Source organism: Gavialis gangeticus, unplaced genomic scaffold (genome assembly GCF_001723915.1).
Source record: "Gavialis gangeticus isolate Ggan-Ray unplaced genomic scaffold, GavGan_comp1, whole genome shotgun sequence".
Taxonomy (NCBI): domain Eukaryota; kingdom Metazoa; phylum Chordata; order Crocodylia; family Gavialidae; genus Gavialis; species Gavialis gangeticus.
In genome coordinates, this window is record NW_017728992.1 from 12,193,203 (window position 1) to 12,216,332 (window position 23,130).

General features: G+C 39.6%; 1 protein-coding gene across 1 annotated transcript in view; it reads left to right on the plus strand.

Annotated features, from left to right (window-relative positions):
• UBE2QL1 (ubiquitin conjugating enzyme E2 Q family like 1) overlaps positions 1–23,130 on the plus strand; it is a 30,561-nt gene that overhangs the window by 779 nt on the left and 6,652 nt on the right. The window lies entirely within an intron of this gene.

Sequence of the window (23,130 nt, forward strand, 5' to 3'; positions counted from 1 at the left end):
TTCCCCCCCCCCCCAACTCTGTGCCTGCCCCTGTATCCCTACCCAGGCTCCAGTGCCTGCCCCTGTGCCCCCTCCCGGGCTAAGTCCCTGCTCCTGTGCCCCCCCCGGGCTCATTCCCTTCCTCTTCACCAGGCTCTGCCCCCATCTCCCCCTTTGAAACCTATGCCCCTTGCTCCCAGCCCTGTTTTGTCTCCATGTTGTCCCAAGCCCTCAGTGATGTGCCCTCAGTATGGTCCCTGTCGCCAACAGATATCGACATCCAAATCTATGAGCTACCGTCTGGTCTTGTCACTCGGTGCACGGCTTCCATCTGCCCCCTTACAGCTCTGCTCAGTGGGCTTTGGCCCACATTGCAGAATGGCATAGCAAAAGGCCTCCCGAGGTGTACTCTGCCCCCCACGCACTTGTTTTGAACCTCTGACCCTTGTTCCTTTCCCTGGGTTTCCTTTCTTATTTGCCCCACAAATTCAGCTGGCGCATACCCAATAGACCCCTCTGTTAACAGCGGGGGATGACCATTGCTCTGTGGGCAGAAGGCCCGCATTATCAGTCTGCGTCCAATAGGCCTGCTCCCTCCAGAGCCGCAGATATCGAGCCATCCAGCAGCCACCAGCTGGGGCATTGGTGAGGGATCCCTGTAGCACCTGGGCTTGGAGAGCTCCAGTGCCTTGTCCAGTCAACCCTCAGTACCTGCCCATGGCCTGAGTGCTGAACAGCTCTCTCAGACGTCCTGCTCCAGACTAATAAGGAGTTGCTGCTTTTTTTGTTTGTTTTTTTTAATTCTGCAGTAGGGTGGTAGAGATGAGGAGCTGGAGGATGTATGAACTGTCACAATAGCATCCTACTTACTTTTAGGCAAGAAGCAGCAGCCTTGCTTAATGTGCGTCTCCCCCCTCCCCAAGCATCCTTGGTAGTGAGATGCTTCATACAAGTCCTAATAAATAACTGAAAAAGTAATGCTTATGAGATATGCGTGGCCAGGCCTCTTCTGCGTTCCTTACCGTGGGCACTTTGCCCATTGGCCAGGGAAGGTGATTTTTCTGATCATATGCTAAGTGTGTCCTTGAAACGTTATCTTCTCTCTCAGGCTTCGCACACACTCACACAGGTCTATGTCTTATACCGGTAAAGGATGCAAACCATCCTGTCACTAGATCAGAGGGAAATAAATAGACTGGGTACGTTTTTGAGGGGAGGAAGGGTCTTAAGTTTAATTATTACATTATTGCTACAGTGGCACTCAACATTCAAAGCAGTGGGACTGCTTGCATGAGGAGTAAGGGCTTCATAATTTGCTGCTGAAAGGAGATGCTTATTCAGATCATTTTATTTGACCCCTGCCTGACCCTTTTGGAAATGACATTTCCACAGACCTCACCTTCTCTGACACTCTTTGACTCTAGGCTGGAGACTCCTTTACTTTAATCAGCTAGTACTGTAGTCTTTATTTCACTTGAGGTCAAGTTCTGCAGGTCACCCTGGGCTTTAAATAGGTGCCTATGAACAGAAGGAGAGGCTTAATGTATATTAGATTCAGATTATATTAAATTTAAGTAGATTCTGCCTCGTTATGTCTGTCTTTTTTTTGTTCTGTTCATTTTTACAATGATCACGTTTCCCATTGTGTTTGAATAAGGATCAAGAAATATATTGTAACATTTTCCTATGATATGTTCCTTCTTTCAAATGAAAGGGAAAGAAAAGATTTAAGGATATAGTTTTAAGGGTATGAATACAACACTTCATATAACATTTTAAATAAAATGCATAGATTAATAATCAGTTAAACATTAATCTTGAACATGCTCTAAATCTCCATTATCTTCTCCCTTAGAAGATCTGTATGTAAAATTTTCATTTTTTTCTGTTTGTAAAGGAAATATGATCTCTTCAAAGTGAATTCCTTTCATTTCTGTCACAAATACATTTATTTGAGCTGTAAGAGTTTCTTAGGAGTTCTGCAGGCAATTTGAATTCAAAGATTTAATATGAAAAAATCATTTGAGTAAAATTGGAAATATTTCTGGGATAAAATAAATGCTGTATTGAATGATTACTAATACAATAGGAAAGCAGTTGTAACACTTACATTTGAAAGTCATGTGATATGCATTACAAATAGATAATGTTAACATTAATATATTTGTCAAGTATAGTTTTGTAATTTGTGATGGATTACTATTTTGTAATTGTACCAGACACTGCGTAATGAGTCACATTTTTTGTAATTAGACTTGTATTATATCATTTTGATTCTGTTGCAAAAGGCAGGCTGCATGACAGCTGAAAGTGCAATACCGATTTTAGAACCGTATTCCAATGTTTATATATAAAGTGTTATCTTCTCTTGTCTATTATCTTAATAACAGATTATGTAACAGTAAGGCACACTGAAAAACTAACCACTGATCTTGCAAACCTGAACAGGGGTAATTCTTCTTAGGTTGCCATTAGTCTTATTGACTTCAGTGTGACTATAGGTCCAAATGACTCATGTCCGATTAATCAGTTGATGTCCCTACAATGTTTAAATGCTAAATGTAATTGTTAAGAAGTAAGGGTTTGAAGCTTGGGACCCTTTCTCTGGACTAGAAATGTCAGTGTATGTTGAAATGGCAGTTTCTAGTCTATAGTTCCATTGAGGGATTACAAAACTGTCATCCATGTCACAGTATGATAGCATCAGAATTCTTCATCAGGATTCATTAGCGTTGGAGTGACTCTTTGCTCATGCATTAGCCCGTCTTAGGCCTTATTCTTGCCTTCAGAGAAACTGCAGTGAATTGAGTGAGAACCTTTCTTTTGACCTTTAAGAGTTGGATCTGGCCTACACAGCATCTACAGACTCAGATTCTTAAGCAGTGTTGTCAGTGTTAAATGAAACTTTTTACGATACGAATATATATATTTTAAAAGTTATTATTGATTCCAATTTACACATTTATTGTTCAGAAGAAACAGGCATAGTTTGATCTCACAAATACTTATGCAGATGCACATTTTTACAATGGCTGCTTCTGGCTGTAAAGCTACTCAACTGTGTGGGGGCAGGATTAAGCCCTTAAAGAACATTTCACCTTTTTATGATGTTATCTTACTTTTTGCACTTTCACTAATTTGAGCTCTGCACCTGAATGGCTTGCTTCATCCCCTTTCTAGTAAATCCCACTTTCTGATACTGATCTACAGTTCTAATGTTGCTCTATGTTCCTTCCTCTGAAGCACCAGGGACTCCCTTAACATGCTTTTGTTGAATTTTAAAATATGTTAATATATTTCTTACATTAGGCTTTGTCAAGGCAGCAGCTAAACCAAAGAGCCCGAAATGTTGAGCTAAATCCATCATACATGACAGAGTCCTAGTACCACTGTCAAGGTCCAGTGTTTATATAATGTACTCTGAGAAGTTGCCCCGGGTTAGAATTTAACATACAGTATCTGAGCTAAGAAGCCCATTTTTGTTTGTATTGACTATATTTGTGTAAATCGTTTCAGCCACTCTTAGTACTGCCTAATGTTAAGCATGCATAGGCTCAGCTACTGCAGTGAAGCCAGTGGGAGCTTTGCCAATGACTGATGGATTTAAGAACAGGCCTTTGCCTCATTGGCCCTGATCTTCCCTTTATTTAATCATAGAAGTAAACCCATTGAAGGACTGGAAGCTTAAACTTTAAGACCACTTTTGGTTATCATTTTGCTTTGTTTCAGAAAAAAGCATGCAAGATTTTCCAAGCTAATAAATATATATTTTTTACTGGACCGGGTAGGAAAATGCAGTGAACAGATTTTGAGAGCAGGTATCATCCTGCAATTCAAAGAATTTATATTTTACTGCCTCAGCCAGATTACCATTTATTTTTTTCACCAAATATTAAAACATTGCTGTGAGAGAGATTTAACAGCAACTACTGTGTTGCATTCAAAAGGATTTTAGTAGTTGAGGCATGCATATTTAAGATATGCTGCAGGAGCTGTCGTATTGGGCTCTTACTCCACATGTACAGCATAGTATTGAGATTGTACAATGATGGCCTTTTTAGCATACACATTAATATTGACACAAGAGGGGTTATTAAAATGAATTGTGTTATTATCTAAAGACTATCAGAGAATCTCATACATTTACAATGAGGTCTTTCATTTAAAAAAATTGTTAAAAAGAGAGGGATGTTTGTGTAAAACATTTGTTGGAGATTGACCAGACCCTTCACATTAAAGTTATAAATTCCACAGAAAAAGAAATTCAGATCTATTGACTCTGAACTTTTCTTAACTCCAGGAATTTTTGTTCTGTGATAACAGTATATATGATATGTAAAATATAGGGCCCAGTCTTCCTTCAAGGGATGCTGATGGCCAAATTCCATTAACTTGAATAGGAGTCAGCTTGAACCCTTTGCTAAACACATTGTTGTGAGGAGTTAATTGCCGCTGACTCATATGGAAGAAAATGCGCTCAGTGCTAGAGTTAGACATTATTTGGTAGCGACGGGAGGGGATGGCAAATATTTTACTTGCTGAAAATGTAGTTTTGTGGTAACCCAAAGTATCCATGAATTAAAAAAAGAATGTCAAAACAGTTCATCTTGGTACTTCAGAAAAGAAGCATTTTGATTTTGGAGCTGGATTCGCAAGGGGACCCAGGTGCCATTCAAATCCCTGAGGAAAAGGAAGAGCCTTCCCTTGTGCCTGAACCCTGCAACTCAGTGTTTAAAGCACTCACCTTAGCAGTGGAGAAGACCTAGTTTAAATCCCTTCTCTGCCTGGATCAGAGCAGGGAATTGGGCCTGGGTCTTCCACCTCTCAGGAATATGCCCTAACTACTGGGTAGTAGGGTGTGTTAGGGTGGGTCTTTCTCCATATCTATCAGAGCAGGGGCTAGTACCAAATGTCTGTCCTGACCTGTGAGTTACTAACTCACTTTCATGCTAGCCCAGGGACTATTTAATGATTTTTAACAAAGTGGAACATGAAAGACTGAGACTTGCATCCCCTACCTTCCCCTAGTGTTCTAAATGGCATTAATCCCAATAGCATGCCTATGATTGCTCTGGGGTCACTCTCAGTGGCTGATCTGAAGCATCTGAGAGACTGAGCCTATGAATGGGAGCAAGTGACTCCATGTGCTTGCAGACATCCCAGATGGAACATGATCCTGTTACAGTGCTGACATGCCCAAAGTCCCTTGGTGAATCTGGTCTTTCCTCGCTACATTTCCTTTGCATAATAATAATAATAGTAGTAGTAGTAGCAGTAATAAATACTACTAATAATAGCCTATGACAGAAAACAAATGTTGCATTTCAGATTAAGTGGATCTTTTTTGGGGTATTTGCCCACAAAACTATAACATCAACTATTTACTCATTTCTACTTAGCACCTCACAAAAAAATTCTTGGCACCTCTCAGGGCTGGGGCTATATTCTCTGTCTTAACCCTGATTCTCACTTCTAAAAGATTATGAAGTCCTTAATGAAACTTCAGCATAGGTCTTAAGATGACAACAGTGACAGTACCCTTGGTTCTTGGTGCATCTGTTGGTATAGCACTCCTAGTCCTGAACAGAACGTTTGTTTGTTTTCTTGATGGCAGTGATCTTCCTTGAACAAACAGAAGTGTTTCTTTCTACATCTCAAGGTCTCACTTCTGGAAGTTGAACATGGAGTATTAGTACATATTAGTAGGTGAATAGAAGACTCTTTAAAATGCTTCCTAATTGTCTGACTTTTAAAATAGAAATTAAAAATTATTCTAGAATAACTGTTGTCTTCACAATATTAATTTCCAGTATTCACTGAATAAACACATTTGAACAGTGCCAGTTAGTAAGGAAAGAGTAGATCTACTATAGCTCACATTTAGTTCATAATACAAGCCATGATTGAGATCAGCATCAACGTTTGAGAGGATATGCACTTCCTTGGAACTTGAAAACAATCATCTAAAAATAATTATTCTTCAAAATGTATCTAAAAGCAGTGCTTATTACTGTAAAAGTCAGTAGTCTACTGACTTTGTCATTTTGGAAGCACCATGAATTCCCTAGTGGATAATCAGATAAAATGAAGAACATCGCTAAGGCTCAGCAAAGGGATTTTAAACCCTTAAATCTACTGAACTAAAACACCTATATTTTATATTTAGAAGAAAATGAGCATAGCTTTTTATAGGGAACTAACAGAGAGTTGAAAAGTTGTTTCCCCTCCCTTTCCCCCTTTTTTTCTATATGCTGCAAATACAAAAATGTTTCTCCATAGAAGGTGAAATGAACCCATGCTATTTCCCAATATAGAGGAAGTACTTTATTTTCTTTTGGTAAAAGGGTGAAAGAAGGCAAGAGTATGCATGTGACTATAGAAATGATAAATCAGGAACTGGCCATCTTTCGGAAGAATTGCTGAAGTAGTTGTATCTGATTGCTGCAGGTCTCCTGGACTAGATGAGTAATACTGGTGCTTTATCCTGCCTTTTTGTGAGTCAATGTGTTCTCTTCCTGAGTATTGAGGACAAAACTGTTAAGTAGAATAACCGTCTAACTGATGACTCTGCAAGCTTAGCATCTTTAAGTCTAGCCATACTGGGAAAAAATCTGGACTTGTTCTTATATCAAGTAGGACAAGCATAAGTTTGCTGTTGGTACTCAATATCCTAAAAATAGGAAGAAAACTTAGCTGAGAGTGTTCTCATGTTTGTAAGTCTCTGTTAAGGCTCAGCTGATTTAATCTGATAAAACCAGGATGTGTGTTTTGGTTGTTCTTCCCTACCTGAGACTTCATTTCCTTTAGGGTAGCATCTTAAATTCAGGCTTAAGATATAAATGATTAATATTTACAATTAAGATTATGATGTAATCATCAAAATATAGTTAATTTCAACAATGTATAGATTTCTAATACAGGTTAATAGAAAATCATTATTAATTGTTTCTATTTTTAAAATAGTGTATGACTGACTGACTGTGTATGTGTGTGAAACTTAAAACAGCACATTCATGAATTTTGTCTTATTAAAATTAAATGCATCTGGTCATGAATTTTATTACGCATACCCAAAATTTCTCCTAACTTCACCCCCACAAGAAAAAAACTTGAGGGAACAGATGGGCTTTATGCTGGGTCCCAAAGGTTGACAGACTCCAGCTCTTGCTGTTCTGAACAGCAGAAGTGAATTCTAAATCTGTGGGACTTCACCAGCTTCCAAGAAGTTGGCATGGACACATCGGCCAACTGCCTCAGTGGTGCATGGGGAGCATGGCAATGTTTACCAACTCCAAGGTCAAGTCATAGTGGGTTTTCCTCAATTAAATCTAGTTCATGTTTGCTTTTTATCAATTGTCTTTATATCCTGGGGTGCCCTAAGTGAATGAATCCATGTATTGGACAGGAGCGCTTATTTGTGGCTGGTAGCTCCATGGAGTAGTTTACAAGACAATAAAAAGTGACAAAGGCAGTGTGCACATATCACATGAAGGGATGTGATCTCTAGGCAGTCAGGGTATTAAATAATATGACTTAGCTACATGAAGAAAATCTGTTAGCCATCTGAGCTGTATTTTTTCCCCCACAATTTGATACTCGCATTTTAAACCTGAATGTTATGTGAGCTTTATTTGCACCATTGAGATGTTGGGAAATGATGTGTGGTCTGAAAAAACAACATTGTTCATGTGCGCTCCGATATGGTGTTGTCCTGAATATAGAAGGTATTATTATGCAAATGTATTTTAGAAAGGGGAGTGAAGACGCAGGGATTCCAACTCACTGAGCTAGGAGGATGTTTTAATTCTTTTAAACAGCAGGGAGAAAATCATTTCCTTTGCTTTAGCCCTTCAAAGCACACAAAAGACAAAATGTTCTTAAAAATTATGAAACAGTCTCTGGTAGCACCATATTGTTAAAAACAATTATCAAATTAGTAAAATCACTAAAATTGGAGGGGAAAAATTACTACTTTTAAAACATATTTTTCTGGCAAGTAGAAGCAATATTTCCTTGTGGCGCTTAGTTGATCTCCTGAATAGATTATTTATTTTCTAGAAACATCTGTTTTGGGTAATAACATTCACTGGAGTCAATATGAGCTAAATCCTTCCTGCCATTCACTTCAGTGGGGCTATTTACTTGAGTGACACATGGAGAAACTTGGCTTCTTTATCACATATTCAGGAGAGGTTCTCAATCAGGGTTTAATTGGCCGTACAATCTCACCTTTGCTGTGCTAAGGGGAGGATGATACCACCCACCTGCCAGACCCAATCAGTCCTCCCCCAGCCCACCTCCTCTTCCAAACCAGTCCACAGAGCATCTTGTGTTGGGGCTGTTGAAAGTGGGAACACTGCCATTAGGCAACCGAGTCCCCTTTCCTTATGGAAGGGGGTAACCAAGTACAGAGGGTCACAGACATAGAGTTGCACCTCTGTCTTCACTCTGGCAAAGCTACTGTTGATTGCAGTAAGTGGTTTATCTAGGTAAGAGCTTAGTGGAAATTGAGCAGGGCCTAACAGCATGGCCCCAAACGCATAATGCATAGAGCATACAAAGGATCGAACTATCCTAATTTGAAAGCCAGCTTGTTGGCGAATGGCCTTGTGATATTATGCAGTCTGTCATCTTGGGGCCAGTTCAAATCAGCCCTAAAATGGGGTAGATCATTGTCCTCCATGAATTGTGCACATCCTAGCAGGGTGCCCTACTGACTTTTGTGGAAGCTGAGGGCACTCAGCTCCTTGGAAAATCAACCCCTCTCATACTGTGAAGGTAAACTGGCCTGACTGAAAAAGCAGGTAAAATCTGCACCCTGTTCAGGTCAGCTTGCCAGGAATCTACTTTTCTGTCTTGTTACCATGACAATAGCATGGAAAAAGAGACTTGTGTTGGAAGGAAAGAAGGGCATATCTTGGTGGAAATAAATGTGCACTACACACTGTCTGAACAAACAAATGAGCAGCACCCATATTTTCGATGTCACAATTATGATTGTTCCAAAGTAGGGCTGAGTCCTGTGCTCAGCATACAGCCATCCCTTTGACAGCCAGGCAGCAAGGAACAGCACATACAGACAATCAGTGTGTACACAGATACATTTCTGCCCTCAAAAACCTTTACACTATCTGTGCCTTCCTTCTGACTGCACTAAGAATGTTGTGGGCTTCAGCCTCAAGCAAGGAATCCTATTCTGCATGAGTTTTCCAGTGTCCCTGGCACACATGCAACCACTTGCTGATGGAATAGGAAATTGGTAAGCTAAGTCTGGGCATAGGTGAAAATACACAAGAGGGAGAATGAGTAAGCATCTGACCTAATTCACCAGACTCCTTAGAGCCTGCACCCTTTCCACTGTCAGTCTTCATGAGGTTAGGTGTGGCATAGGACCAGATTTTATAGTGCTTGGTGTATTTACAGCAAACCTTAATTCTATTCAAGAATGAAGCATTGTTGCCCTTTTTTGTGGTCATAAAAATAAAGATTTGAATAATTGTGGAGAAGAAGATAATGATATCCAGCTAGATAATGATATTTAAGCACCAACTTTGAGCATTTTTAGAAAAATGACAGCAGATAGAATTAATTATTAGAATGGTACCAAGGATGTTGTTTTGGATCTAGTGCTAACCTGAGGTCAGGAGAGCTAGGTTCAGTTCCCAGGTCTGCCACAAGCTTTCAAGTCATGTAATCTTTCAGCGTCCCCACTTCTCACCTCTAAAGTAAGGATCGTATTTCCTTCCTTAGAGGATTGGAGGACAAATTCATGAATATTTGCTTAGTGCTGTGTTACTACAGAAATGAAGGCTGTACAAGAAATTGGAAAGAGTGATTGCATAAAATTGTTTATTTTCAAAGTGAATCTCTGACTAGATGGACACAAATTTGTGAAAACGGCAAAGAGGTAAACGAAAGAAAAAAACAAACAAACAGCCAGTCTGTGGACCTGATCTGGCCATCTATCTGCAAGCAAATCTATCACTGACATTAGTGGGAGATTTTCATGTATTAGGACTGCAGGAACAAGTTCAAAATCTTAATCCCACAGGCTGTAAATCACTGACAAGAAATGTAATAGGCAAAGAGAATTGATAAAAGAATTAATCTGTTGCAACATATTTATGCTTAATTGTATCTTCAGTCTTTGGGTGAAAGATATTTTCTGTTTCATTTTGCTGACCTGACACTAGCAGCCAGTGAGGAATAATAATAAAAAAAATACCGTGAGAGCACATACATGAGTCTATAGTTAACATTTTGAATGAGAGGATACTGGTCCCATTTTGTTATACTTACCTTGTATTTTTAAAGTTTATATTCACGGTACTTAAGTATTTTTTTAAGTGAAGGACTAATAGGGTTTAGCAAAACATGGGCCATGTAGGTGATATGAACACTTTTCAACTTTTCCTGCCCTGATTCCTCAGTTCCAGCTTGTACCAATGAAGCATTACTGCTGGTGTCTCTGAGGACCTATCCTTCCCCATTTTCAATGCTCATAAAAAAATTCAAATGATGAAATGTGAAGTAAACATTTTCCATAATAGAATAATTAATTAATGATGAACACTGACATCAGAGAAAGTACTTTTCTTAGATACCTGAACAAATGTGATGTGTTCAGTAAAGCCACATGACTAATAATATAATATCCAGTGAATGATTCTACAAAGTGATTTTTCCACTCACTGGTGGTATATGAAACTATTGAGACCTTGTTTCCTGTAAAAAGTAGGAGTGGTGTGGGAATTCTTGATTCTTCAAAGGAGAGGAGAGTCTGTTCTACACCTTGATGCTTTAAAACAGATCATACAGGAAGTATTGTAGAAGTTAATAGGATTGCAGCCAGGAGGACTGGCTTTCAGGAATGACTGGGTCCCAGTTCAACCAGTTGTTCCCAAAGGCACTTTGCTTTTTATGGTTTACCTTTTTGAATCACAGACCTAGAGGAGATGGAACATGTGCATAAAGGATCTCACCCCACACCTCCCCACCAGGCTCATGGAACCTTCCATGGGTCAGTGATTCCTGATGTTCACCACCCAAATCCACAGTCATTAAAGTTACTGTCTTTTGGTTGGTTGCACTTCTTGTTTCTCTGCACAGCTACAATTTAGAAGCACAGGCAGCTGCCCTATTTTTCAAAGGCTTCATTTTTTTTAAAAAGGCTGGGCAACCTAGGAAAAATGGGATGTTCAAAAGAATGTTTAAATATTTGTATATTGCTTTTGAAGTTCTGCCTCAGATGCTGCTTTCTCTGTAAAACCTCCACCTGACTCAATTACATGGTCATCCAGCTTCACAAACAGAAGAGCCAGCAATTCAGAAACTGTACCTTTGTTTTACTGAGGATCCAGAGGATTTAGGGGCAGTTCTCCAGGACAGCCTCAGTAATCAGACATGCTTGTTTCTCTGTTGGGGCAAAACTGATCTCACGCTAAAGACCATAAGAGGGACTTCCATAAGATGGCCAGCTCAGAAATTACGCTGAATACCTTCAGCTGTACTAAAATCAGTCTTGGCAATGCCATTGGCTCAACACTTATGATGGTGGAAGGGAGTGGGATAGAAACCTGTGGATTGCTGTGTAGCTGTCAGAAGGATTAAGAGAAATCAGGGTCTCCAGAACCACATTCAGCTGCTTTTGACTTGTGGTTGAGCAGGTCTTCCTGTGTATTTGTGTTGACAAAGGCTACTGCACATAAACAGCTGACCATTAGCAACTATCCTATTGAAACTCTGAGGGCAGAATCCTATTTGGCCTAGTGGATAAAGTACAGCTTGTGATAAACTCTGTTACCTAACTGTTGTGTAGGAATGATTCTGTTGCCCCCTCTGGGTGTGAAATTGCCCCCCCCCCCTTATAGGAATACTCTACTTTGGTCATTCACTAGGGAACAAAAAAAACTGTGCCTGACATTTCTCCCCTCTGCAAACCAATTCAAATGGTATTTCACAAGATGAACTTACTGAGTTTTACTTGCTTCTCTGGGCTATTTCCAGGCAGGAAGATATAGGATCCATGGAAAACTTACTGTAGGAGTTGTACAACTGCAAATAACCACTTCCTATATTGTTCAGAATCCATCTGTGCCTGTGCCAAAGAGAACATATTTGTTCTTTTACTTTATTGTATATATACTATAACAAAGGCCTCCCAGGGATGGCCATGACATCCTCTGTTGGCTACTTGGCCTTTGCTTTACCCTGATCTTCCCCTTCTGTCCACTTGCCACACCTTGATGTACTTACACCTTTAAGAAAAGAGAGGCTGCCCCAGGGATTCCCAAACAAGTTCTCATCCGCTCCTGGGTCTAAGTTTGTTTTGGTTCTGGCCTTGAGCTCTGGCTCCCACCTCCACACTATTCCCAGGTACATAGTTCCTCCAGGGCACTGGACCCTCCTGATCCCCTACAGGCATCTGACCTGCTCTGGTCCTGTCTCTGTTCTCCTGTGCATCTAGTCCTTCCTGGGCACCAGACCCCTCTGGTCCCTCCCAGGCACTGAACCTTCTTTGGTCTCAGCTCTGTTCTACTCTCAAGTACTTGGACCCATACTGGTCCTTTCTCCCCCTTTCACCCAGGCTCTGGCCCTGTTCCTGGGCCTGTTGGGACCTCCTCCCTTGCTTAGTCCCTCCCAAACCTCCGGATGTTACCACAAGCTGTAATCTCCTAGATATTCTTAAGGAGCTCTGGCCATCCTACCCAGGAGATGTTCTCCCAGCAGCTTCCATGGCCAGACTGCCTGCACAGCTCAGGACTGGGCTTATATATTGCAAACAAAGCTCCCTTTTGGGTCATGTGGCTCCTGATTGTCCCCCCACCATACCCACTGCCTGCTTCATCTGCAGCCAGCCTGCTGTATGTAACAAGCCTCCTGGTACATATACATACATGGAAAGTTTATAACACCTGATAAGCAGGTAGTTAATTATAAAACCTGCATTTAGGCAGGAAAAATATTTGCATATTAAGCTTTTAAAATTGTGGTATAGCTGACAAAAGTCAGCTACTGGGCCAGTGCTGTGGGGCTGTGAATCCAAGCACATGCTTTAATGTTCCAAGCACATGCTTTAATGTTCCATACCATGGAGACCACATGGAACATCTCTTTCAAGTCCATAAGCATTTTACAGCTTCATTTGTTTCACCATATTATCTAGAAAACCCTGGCTATCTAAGGTCATTTGTGCAAAGATATATAATATATGGTATATAATGCTGGAGGTGCAGATCCACTATCTGGACTCATGTAGCTTGTTCTGTGCTATACCCCAGAGTAAGGGGTTATATATTTTCATACCGCCCAGGGAGAAGCATGGGATGGAGATGGTGACCTGAGTGTCCCAGCTGATCTCCCTGCTGCTCTGAGATGGGAGTATGATGCCATTGGTCCTACCTATGTTAGGGCTAGAGTTAAGGTTTTCAGCATTTGGCTTTGGAAGCTCAGTGCTGGATTCCTTCCATGTCCAAAACTCTGATTCACTTCATTACAAGGAATGCGGGATTGAGCTGCTGGTATCAAAGCCTATTACATGCTACAACACCTTAACATTAAGATCAGAATGAAAGTGTCTCCCAAGCCATGTTGAAATCCGGCTGTGCAAGATAAAATTTCATGCCTTCTTTTTAAAAAGTTTACAGCAGATGTTTGACAGAGGAGCTGAACAAACTGCTGCATTGACTTTGGTTACCTACGACGACAGTTTTTGATGACAGGATTTGGTTGCACAGTTGTGGTGAATTCTGTAACATGAGCTGAGGCTTCTTTATTTGTTACTCTTGCTGTGTTTTGCAACAGGGTGGCTGCTGGGCAACTTGATAAGCCACTTGGTGGGAAATCATCATATTATACAGAGTATCTGGTGTACTGAAAGCATTTTTATTATGTGCATGAAAGGGGATTCTGGTTCTGGCCCCTGCTACTATCTCGCTGGTGGTTAGAGTACTTTGATGGATACAGAAGTGTTGGGTTCAAACCCCATCTGGGTGAAGGGAGCCCAGAAGTGTTTCCTGCTACCTGAGCAAGTGCCCTTACCTCTTGGCTAAAAATGCCTATACCCATGGGTCCTACTCCTCCTGTACTTTTCCTCTCATTAAACTTTTGGAATTTTATACAGATTTAATCATGTGCCCAGAGGATACTGTTCTGCCACAGTGCTATGGCCATGATGAAGCCTTCTGAGCATTTTCAGAAGGCAAGGGCAGGAAAAGTGCTGCTGCTCAAGGCCAAGTAGAATCTAAACTGTGAATAAGTGCCAAAGATAGCACCTACACTGCTATGCAAGTACCACTTAGGTACATAAAGGTAAAATAGAATCTGACCTTAGAGTCTTGGATGTTTCTAAGATGCTTTTAGACATCTAAGAGGTTGGGGTAGGACCCAGGCTGGTAAATTTACATATAGTAAATTAAGCGTCTCCCAGAGGGACAGTTAATCGCTCAAACTTCTGGTTAGAGAAATAAAAGGTGATAAAAAAAATGGAATGCTTGTTATTCTATGTATTTATTTAATTAGCTTGTCAATTAGATGTTTATGAACCTCATAAATGCCTGAAAGGAATGCATTCATATTTTAATATCACAGGCAAGCAGCTGATGTAATTTCTAGAAGCTAAAGTTGCTTTAAATGACTTTATAAAAAGCTTCCTTGTTTTTTGTGCTTTTAACTTTCATAGAACATTTTGATTGCATGTAATACAAAGTCAGCATCTTTCATTAGGACATAATGCATCAAAACTTCAGTTGTGCCAATAGCCCTCAATCCTTACACACGAGGGTTGTAATTACTCACACAATTTGAGGTTTGAAGGACAGCCCTCTAGTATAGACAAATCATAGGTGTATGCATCAAGAGACATGGCCTGTGCTCTCCGTTTACAAGGTGCTATTGCCAAAAAGTTATTTCAGTTGTTACAATGTTTTGTTTTAGTAGCTCCAAGAAAGCAAGGGGGCTGGTATTCAGGATGCCTGACTCTTCTCATTATGAGCATGTGGATACTGCCATTTTTCAAAGATCAAAGAATCAATGAGTCGGAAGGGACCTAGACAGATCATCGAGTCCGACCCCCTGCCATAGGCAGGAAGGAGCACTGGGGGTGGCAGGGGTCATAAGACCCCAGCCAGGTGCCTATCCAGTCTCCTCTTGATATGAGTTTGAATGTTCAAAAACAGATATTCAGGCAGATTTTCACAGGGATGGTAAATATCCCTGACACAAAGACCACTGTTCTTCCAAATTCTAAGCCCCTGTTCCAAAGTGTGAGTGGTAGAAATTTTCAAAGGAAAGGCCTCAAAAAGTAGGCAAAACTGTGTGTGTGTTTTTTCTTCTCATTTCATTCTCAGAAATATATGAACTCTTTTAGCTGGGATTTTGCAAAGAATATTCAACCTGCAGCACACCCACATGGAAAGTATCACTGGTTGAAGATTGCAAAGTTACATGTAGCTGGGCAACCTTAATAGTAGGCAGTTTGTCAGCACCCTTGTCGCTGTTATATAAATCTTCCTTTGAGACAATAGCATCAAATTAGCAGAAAAGATTTCAGTAGGTGCCTGATATGAATGTACTCTGTAGGGCACAATGTAACCTGCGCAAGTCTAGTATAGCTGACAGAAGGCATTTTAAGAATATGTTTATCTATCTATTCTTGTTGGCACATTTTCAAAATCTAAGGATATCCATGTGTTTTCCTACCTAATTTCATAGCAGTTTGTCTTGTAGGGTAATATATGCACCGGAATCTAAACAATGCTAACTACAACTGCCAACATCATTTTAGAGGGTTCTTCGATAATCAGTACCAAATAATACATTGTTCTTCTCATCATTTCACAGCAGAAAATAGTTGCTGAAGGATAAGGCTGGCACATTTTCCAACTATAAAATAACCATTTCTAGGCACCTTTTATTATTATTGATTATTATTTGTGTTACCGTGGTGATCAGGTGCTCTAATCATGAACTAGGACCCCATTTGTATTAGGTGCTGCACAAAAACAGGAAAAAAAAGTCTTTGCCCCATATTGCTTACCATCTAAATATAAGACAATCGACAGGGGAATCTAATTCCTAGGGGCATTTCTGGAAGTTAAAAAGTGGAGCAGACTTACTGAGGTATGTTTCCTTAAAAAAACACTCAATTGGTAAGATTTGCAGAGCAGAGTGATGTCAAATTAGATCAGTTCCTGTGGGAGAAGAGTAAAAGCTGTTGGACTCATTTTATGCTAGACTCTGGATTTTCCTAGCTTCCTTAGTTTCTCTAAATCAAGCACTTTTCCTAGATGAGCTCCAATTGCAGGGAGAAGAATTAGGAAAAAATGATTTATAAAAACAGCAGCCTGAATGTTACCTCTGCCTAATCTACCAATTAGAATTTATTTATTTAAATGTATTTATTAGATTTACATGCCACCTTTCTGAAAAAAAGGCTGGCTTACAATAAAAGAAAAAAAAACAAAATCAAATCTCCAAATAAGATAGTGTAAGAAAACATTCCCCCCACCCCAAATACACTAGCATTCAAAAACAATCCATCCTATCCTCCATACTCCTGCCTTGATGCCTTTTATTTGTGAGCATTTGGGAAAATGCACATAAAGCAATGCTTTCAGTTTACCAGATACTCTGTATAATATGTTGAGTTCCCACCAAAGAGGCTTATCAAGTTGCCCAGTCATCACCAAATGCTTAAATACTACCTTTTCTCAAAATAAAAACTAACATATGCTTGAAAAATACATCCATGCAGATTTTTGCTAAATAATACAATTTTACAATGTAAACATTGCAATTCTCAGTTTTGCCATGTCAACAGTAACAAAAGCTCCATCATTTGAAACGCATAACATACACCAGACTAAGCACTGGAAACAATGGTATATGAGAGAAAAACATGCATTGATAAGGAAGTGTGAATGATCATCTAAAAAGAGCTTTTCCTGGTTTTATTTAATTAATTTCATATAAATTTTAATAGCAAAGCCATGTCAGAAACCTTCCTGAATTTTATTGTGAACCCTTTCAAGAAAGGGTTGGCCTGACCTGACTCTTCAAATAACTCTCCATCCTAGCCTCATTTTTTTCAGTCTATAATCCTGGTGATTGCATTTGTTTCTGCTCTGGTCACGTTGCTTTAATAGTTCAGATACTGTAATGAAACTGAATGAGATGAAACTTGAATGGTGCACTCCTGAATTTGTCAACTATATGCATCATTTGTACATAGAACATTAGAAATTAAGTGCCAAAAATTAGTCTCAAGTAATTTAAAGACTTTTCAGACAAAGCATCACAGCTCAGAGAAGAATAGATTATCCAACAGTTTTTTTAAAGGCTGAAGTACATTAATAAAATAAACTTACGTGGGCATGCAACCACATTTAAAAGGAGTTTTCAGTTAATTTTCATATAATTCCTAGTACAATGGAGCTCTGGGGTTCCTAGGTGCTAGCTCAGTGCAGATAATATGTAATAATCATAAAATAGGAAGTCAGATTCAATCCAGTTCCTGTTCAAATAGACAATCTCCTGGTGATTTCAGTGGAAGCAGGTTCAAGCCCACTACTTATTTCCTGATTTGTTTAATTTTGTCTATGTTATACATTCCTGAATATATTCCTAATATGGATCACATTTTAATACAAGATCAACTCCCTGTTTGTTCTCCTAGGCACCCCTGCATCTACAACAAAGATTTAAGATAAAATTATTACTAAGAGAATATTATGGTCTTTTTCCCCCAGTGGTCAACAATCATAATTTGAGAGCTGCTGGTCTGTGGCTATTAAAATGAGTTTAGTCATTTTTGAGAAGTTCACCTGGGGGGAGAGAGATTGTTTGTGAATTTTCTACTTTTATGCACTTTTTTTCCCCTCTGAAGGCAAGGACTTTTTCGTAGTTATCAGTTGCATTTAAATGGAGATGTCAATTCTCAATTTAAATTACTAGTTATTGAGAAAGGCAGCAAGAAGTGCAGATTACCAATAAACATTAGATGTTATGATACACAACACTTCAATCTTTTTCTCCCCCACTAAAAATTATTTCTTCACAACCAATTTTCATGTTCTGTCAATCAAGTGAAAGTGAATATCATAGGGTTGACAAATGGGGAGCAAAATAGAGAAAATGGGAAAATGAAACAAAAGAAACTGTATCTGAGATTTCAGGAAATAATGTAACAAAATAGGGCACATATCTTGGCTATTTATAATTGTAACAATGTTGCAAAATAACTTCTGATCAGGTCTTTCTAATTCTAACAAAATGTTTCAAAGGCAGTATGTCAAACAAGATAAAATTTTAGTTTAATAATCTAAATAGATCTCTACTTTGTGTTAAGTGCATATCCAGTGCAAATTATTGTTTTAAGAGTATTCTTAGCAGATAGTAGAATAAATCTGCAGCTACATTTTTGTCTGATGTTTGTGCTACCTGTAGATTTAACAAATAGTTTAACTTGGACACAAACCAAATGTACAAGATTATCCCTCTTCAGAAAGAAATCCTCACCTCTTGCACATAATTCCTGGACCACCATGGCCACAATATCACTCTAATACTATCAGGATTCTTCCATAATTAATGTGTAATATAAACTCCTAGTCAACATATCTTACCAAACATAGACTTGAAATTGGTTCTATAAAGCATTTGATACCCCTATTTAATTATGACCTAATTTTAAATGTCTGTATTTTTATTTATGATAAAATCATGATCTGCATTTGTCACAAAAGCAGAAATGGGCAGGTTGGTCTTTGTAACCTGACTGAAAGTGATACACTATGGTTTTTCTTAACTTTAAGAAAGGTTAAGCCTGGATGTTACTGTATTTTTTTCACAGTTCAATTTAAGAGCCAAAAAAGTCAGGAAACAGCAGGAGAAATGCTCTGTTTGTGATGCTGGGTGTTATAACTTATCAATAGGACAGTTTACTGACGTAAGAGTTTCCTTTAAAGAATGTGTATTTCATCATGACTTAGCCATGGAGGACTGACTGATTCAGGCCTTTGCTAAAAGACAATGTATAAGTTTTCTGATGATACACAGGATTCTATGCCACTCATTTTTGCTGCTTTTAAAAATCCTTGGTTTGGATAATATAGCGGCCCTTGTCACTGAGGCAAGCACAGCACAACTGAGGTGGGAATGGTGCTCCATACTTTGCAAATGTTAATTCTTTCTCTCTCTCTCTCTCCCTTTCTCTCTCTAGCAAGAATCAGTCCCTTGCTATTACCATCATAACATTGTGATGACAAAAAATTATGAATAGTCCATTTATATGCAGAGTTCCGCTGAGTGTCAAATAGTAAATGTTTGGTTTGTAAACATGTAATGCATAGTTCTGTTGTCCTACACACAGGTGCCAATCCAGAGCAACTTCATTTAAGAAACCAGAATTTGTGTAGTGTTAGGACTGTAGATGTGTTGCCAGGAATAGTTAGGCCCACAGATTTGATGTTACAGGCAAATGTGATGTCTGTGGCTTATTAGAGTTTTCAGTTTTTTTTAACCTTTGATTTTCTTCCACCAACCCAAACAAGTTTGTGTTTATCCTGCTCTTACACACAAGAGATAATGATAGGCAGGAGGAAAAAAGGTCCATGCCTGCTGCTCTCCTCTGCTTCTGACAGACTAATTTCCCAGCTTTTACTCCTGCCATGTGAACTGTTGACATCTTTTGTCTCTTCTAGTCCTTTTGAGGTTTCTTTTGACAGCCTTGCCTTGGCTATTTTCTATGGTGTTATTAATTTTTTGTTTCTTGACATGGCTGGAATTTTTTGTTGGGGTGAGGTTGACTGACTAGAATGTATAATTAACTATTCTGTATAATAGATACCAATAAGTGTAAAATAACAGAAATGTCCTAGAAAAAGGAGTGTGCATTTGTCAGACAGTTGGAATCAAAATGTCTTCCAGAAGGTTTAGTCTGACATTTCCAAAAGTTGCTTTTGATGTTTCCATTTTCATTTTCTAATTTGAGACATCTTCGGCTTGTTCATGGATACCAAGCATTCATGCCATAAGAAACTTCTACATTCCAAAAGACTGGTTACCAATGATACTATAATAAGCAAAGGCTGAAATTTCTACAATGGCCAGTGGTTTTGTGAACTGATCAATGGCAACAGCTGATTTAATTATTTCTGTACCAGATAGATTTTACTTGATCACTAATGTAAGTTACATAGTGATCACAGTAATGAAGCAGAAGATCAAATTTATGACATTTTATTGGTGATGAAAGAGAAGTGATTTAGGTGACTAGCAGAGTGGAAGATGCAAAAAGTGAATATACTGAGCTGAAGTTAACAAACTGGTTCTTCCGTGTCTTTGAGTATCAGGCTAGGAGTCAAAAGAAGTGTGAGAAAAAAATTGCACTTCATCAAAAGGATGAGAATGCGGAAGCAGTTTGGAGTAGATGCAATAATATATGACCATTGGAATAGGCTCCACATCATAGACTTTATAGTCATGATTTAAGTCTGTTTTAGATCAGATTCATGATCATAATGTTTCTGGTTTCAAAATATATTAACTTAAGAAGGAAGAAGAAAGAGCTTTGTTCTTACGTCTTTTAAAATCTTGAAGTACAGGCAGTCCTCAGACTTACGACACAATTGGTTCCTGAAAACTGCAGCTTAAGTCAAAACATTGTAACTCGGAACCAATTTTCTCGTAAGAAACTATGTTATAAATGGGGATTGGTTTCTGAACCAAGGCCCATACCCTATTCTCACCAAAAATACCCCAGAATTTTGTACTTGATCTATTATAGATAAATAATATAGCTACATGAAAGTATTTATATTGTAAATAACAATCATATTCATTTGGAAGAACTTATTTGAGGTGACTTTGCTGGACTTTTTGAAAGGCTCTTGGTTGGAGTTTTTGAAGGGTTCTTGGCTGGAGTCTTCTCAGGAGTCTTGGCTGCAGGTTTTTCTGGAGGCTTGTCTACGTTCTTAAAGACAGTGTCCAAGGAAGTTTAGATAGATGTTCTCCAGGGAGATGAGCGACACAACGAACTTGTTCGCTGGCGTGTTGTCACATTGGGTCAAGCATTGTAAAGTCGAAACTGATGTCATAAAGTTGAAACGGTGTCAATTTATAAGCATTGTAAGCGTGAAATGTTGTAAGTCAAGGACTGCCTATATTAGCTTTTCCTGCTACAAGTAGTATAATACTTTTTTAGGTATTTGCAAATGTTCAATTCTGTTTTTTCTGTTCTATAAAGACACTGAACCAGCTGGTTTAGGAATACAAATGTCTTCCAGTAACAGCTCTGATTTCCTTCACCAGAAACAGGGGCGATGTGTAGGGGGTGCATGGGGGTGCACGTGCACCTGCTGAGAGTGCCGGTGCCCCCCTGTCAAGCCATGCTCCCTGTGTAGTGGGCAGGCAGGGAGGCAGGTGGGAGTACCAGTGCCCCCGCTGCAAGCACCAGCCAGGGAGCAGGGCATCCAGCAAAAGCAGCTGTGGAGCTCCAGAAGTGGTCTGGTCATTTTTATGATGAGTGAGCTTGGCACCACTGTGGCCAGCGGGATTGGCTGCCAGGGAACACCCCTCCCCTCCCATCCCGTCCTGTCCAGCAGGATCAGCCGCTGGGGGACTTGCCACCCTGATCACTGACTCGTGTCAGGAGGGCACATGGCCCCCCTGACTCAAGAGGCACCAGACACCCATGACCAGAAATATGCTTTCTACCATCTTCTACTCTAACCCTGTCTGCTTAGATTCCTGCCTAATAAGGATCCCCAGAAAAGAGAGAGAGCAGATAGGAAAGACAGTCTGACCAAAGCAAGAGATGTAGTAAACTGCATTTTAAATATGATCTCTAGAGATTATTTTTAACCCAAGCTAATAAGTTTAGGGCCTAATCCAAAGCCCATTGAAGAGTTCCATTGACTTCAAGGGGATATATGTTGGAACATCTGCTTTTGGGCTTATAGGCACTAAGAATATTTCTCAAGCCTGTGTAGTTGGGTTCCAGTCTCTCCCAGGCTCCCATGACGCAGAATAGTGTTGGTATGTTCTAATTATTTTACAATACATGGCAACAACCTATAACATTTCAAAATATAGGCTTTGTGAGTAAAGTTGCAGGTTTACTTTGAAATTGAATATATATGGAAATTGGCTAATTAAAAAATACAAGAAGATAGCAAAAAATTATTTGGGCTTGGTATTGGTTGAATACAACATGGGGTACATCTACACATGCACTTAACTATGCAGTAGACTAATTTGCTGAAGTGTAAAGTGTCACAATCTACACATGCAACGCTATTAGATTGCAGCAAACTAAATATTCGCCTCCATAAGATAGTACTGTAGGGGACAGTACGGCGGTGAAAGTAACCACGCCTAAACGTGCTTGTAAATGCTAAGCTGTGTGTCCATTGCATAGGGTCAGCCCAGGCAGCAGGGGGTCAGACCCCTACCTGCTGCCTAGCCACAGGGCTTTGCATGCTGGGGTACTCTTGTGCCCCAGCCAGCCACTCTGCTGTCCAATGTCAACTCTCAGAGCCCAGTACTGACCCCCAGGGACCCCTGCCAGCCCAGAACTGCTTCACCCCAGCCCAAACTGCTGTAGTCCCAGGTGCAGCATCTGCACGTGCGCCCTGGACCACAGCAGTTTGTGCATCTACAAGTTCCATTAAGGTCCCATGACAAACTCGGAGGCAAACTATGCTGGAGTTTATCATGTCACCTTAATAGTACATGTAGATGCACCCAGGCGCACTTTAAAGCACACTCATATTGAAAAGTATGTTTTACACAGGCAGAAGCATTAAGTGGTACATGAAAAATAACATTTTCCTGTTTGGAAAAGTAAATGAAGGCATTAGTAATCTTTTGATAACATTATTAATGTTTACCCCTTGATTTGTGGGCAAATAAATGGAAGTTTGATCAACTGTATCTATACAGTCATAGTTTAAAAGGAACAGGGATGAAAGATTAGAATCCTGTGCCACTGAGATTCTTGACATTTTTTGTCATCTTGATGGTGATCTTATACCAATATGAGCATCAGTGTTGGGGAGGAAGCTGACTCCCTGGGCATCTCAGAAACAGAGAGAGATGTGGGACCAGGAGGACGAGAAGAAGCTGGAAGGTGTGTATCCCAGTGAGATGGCT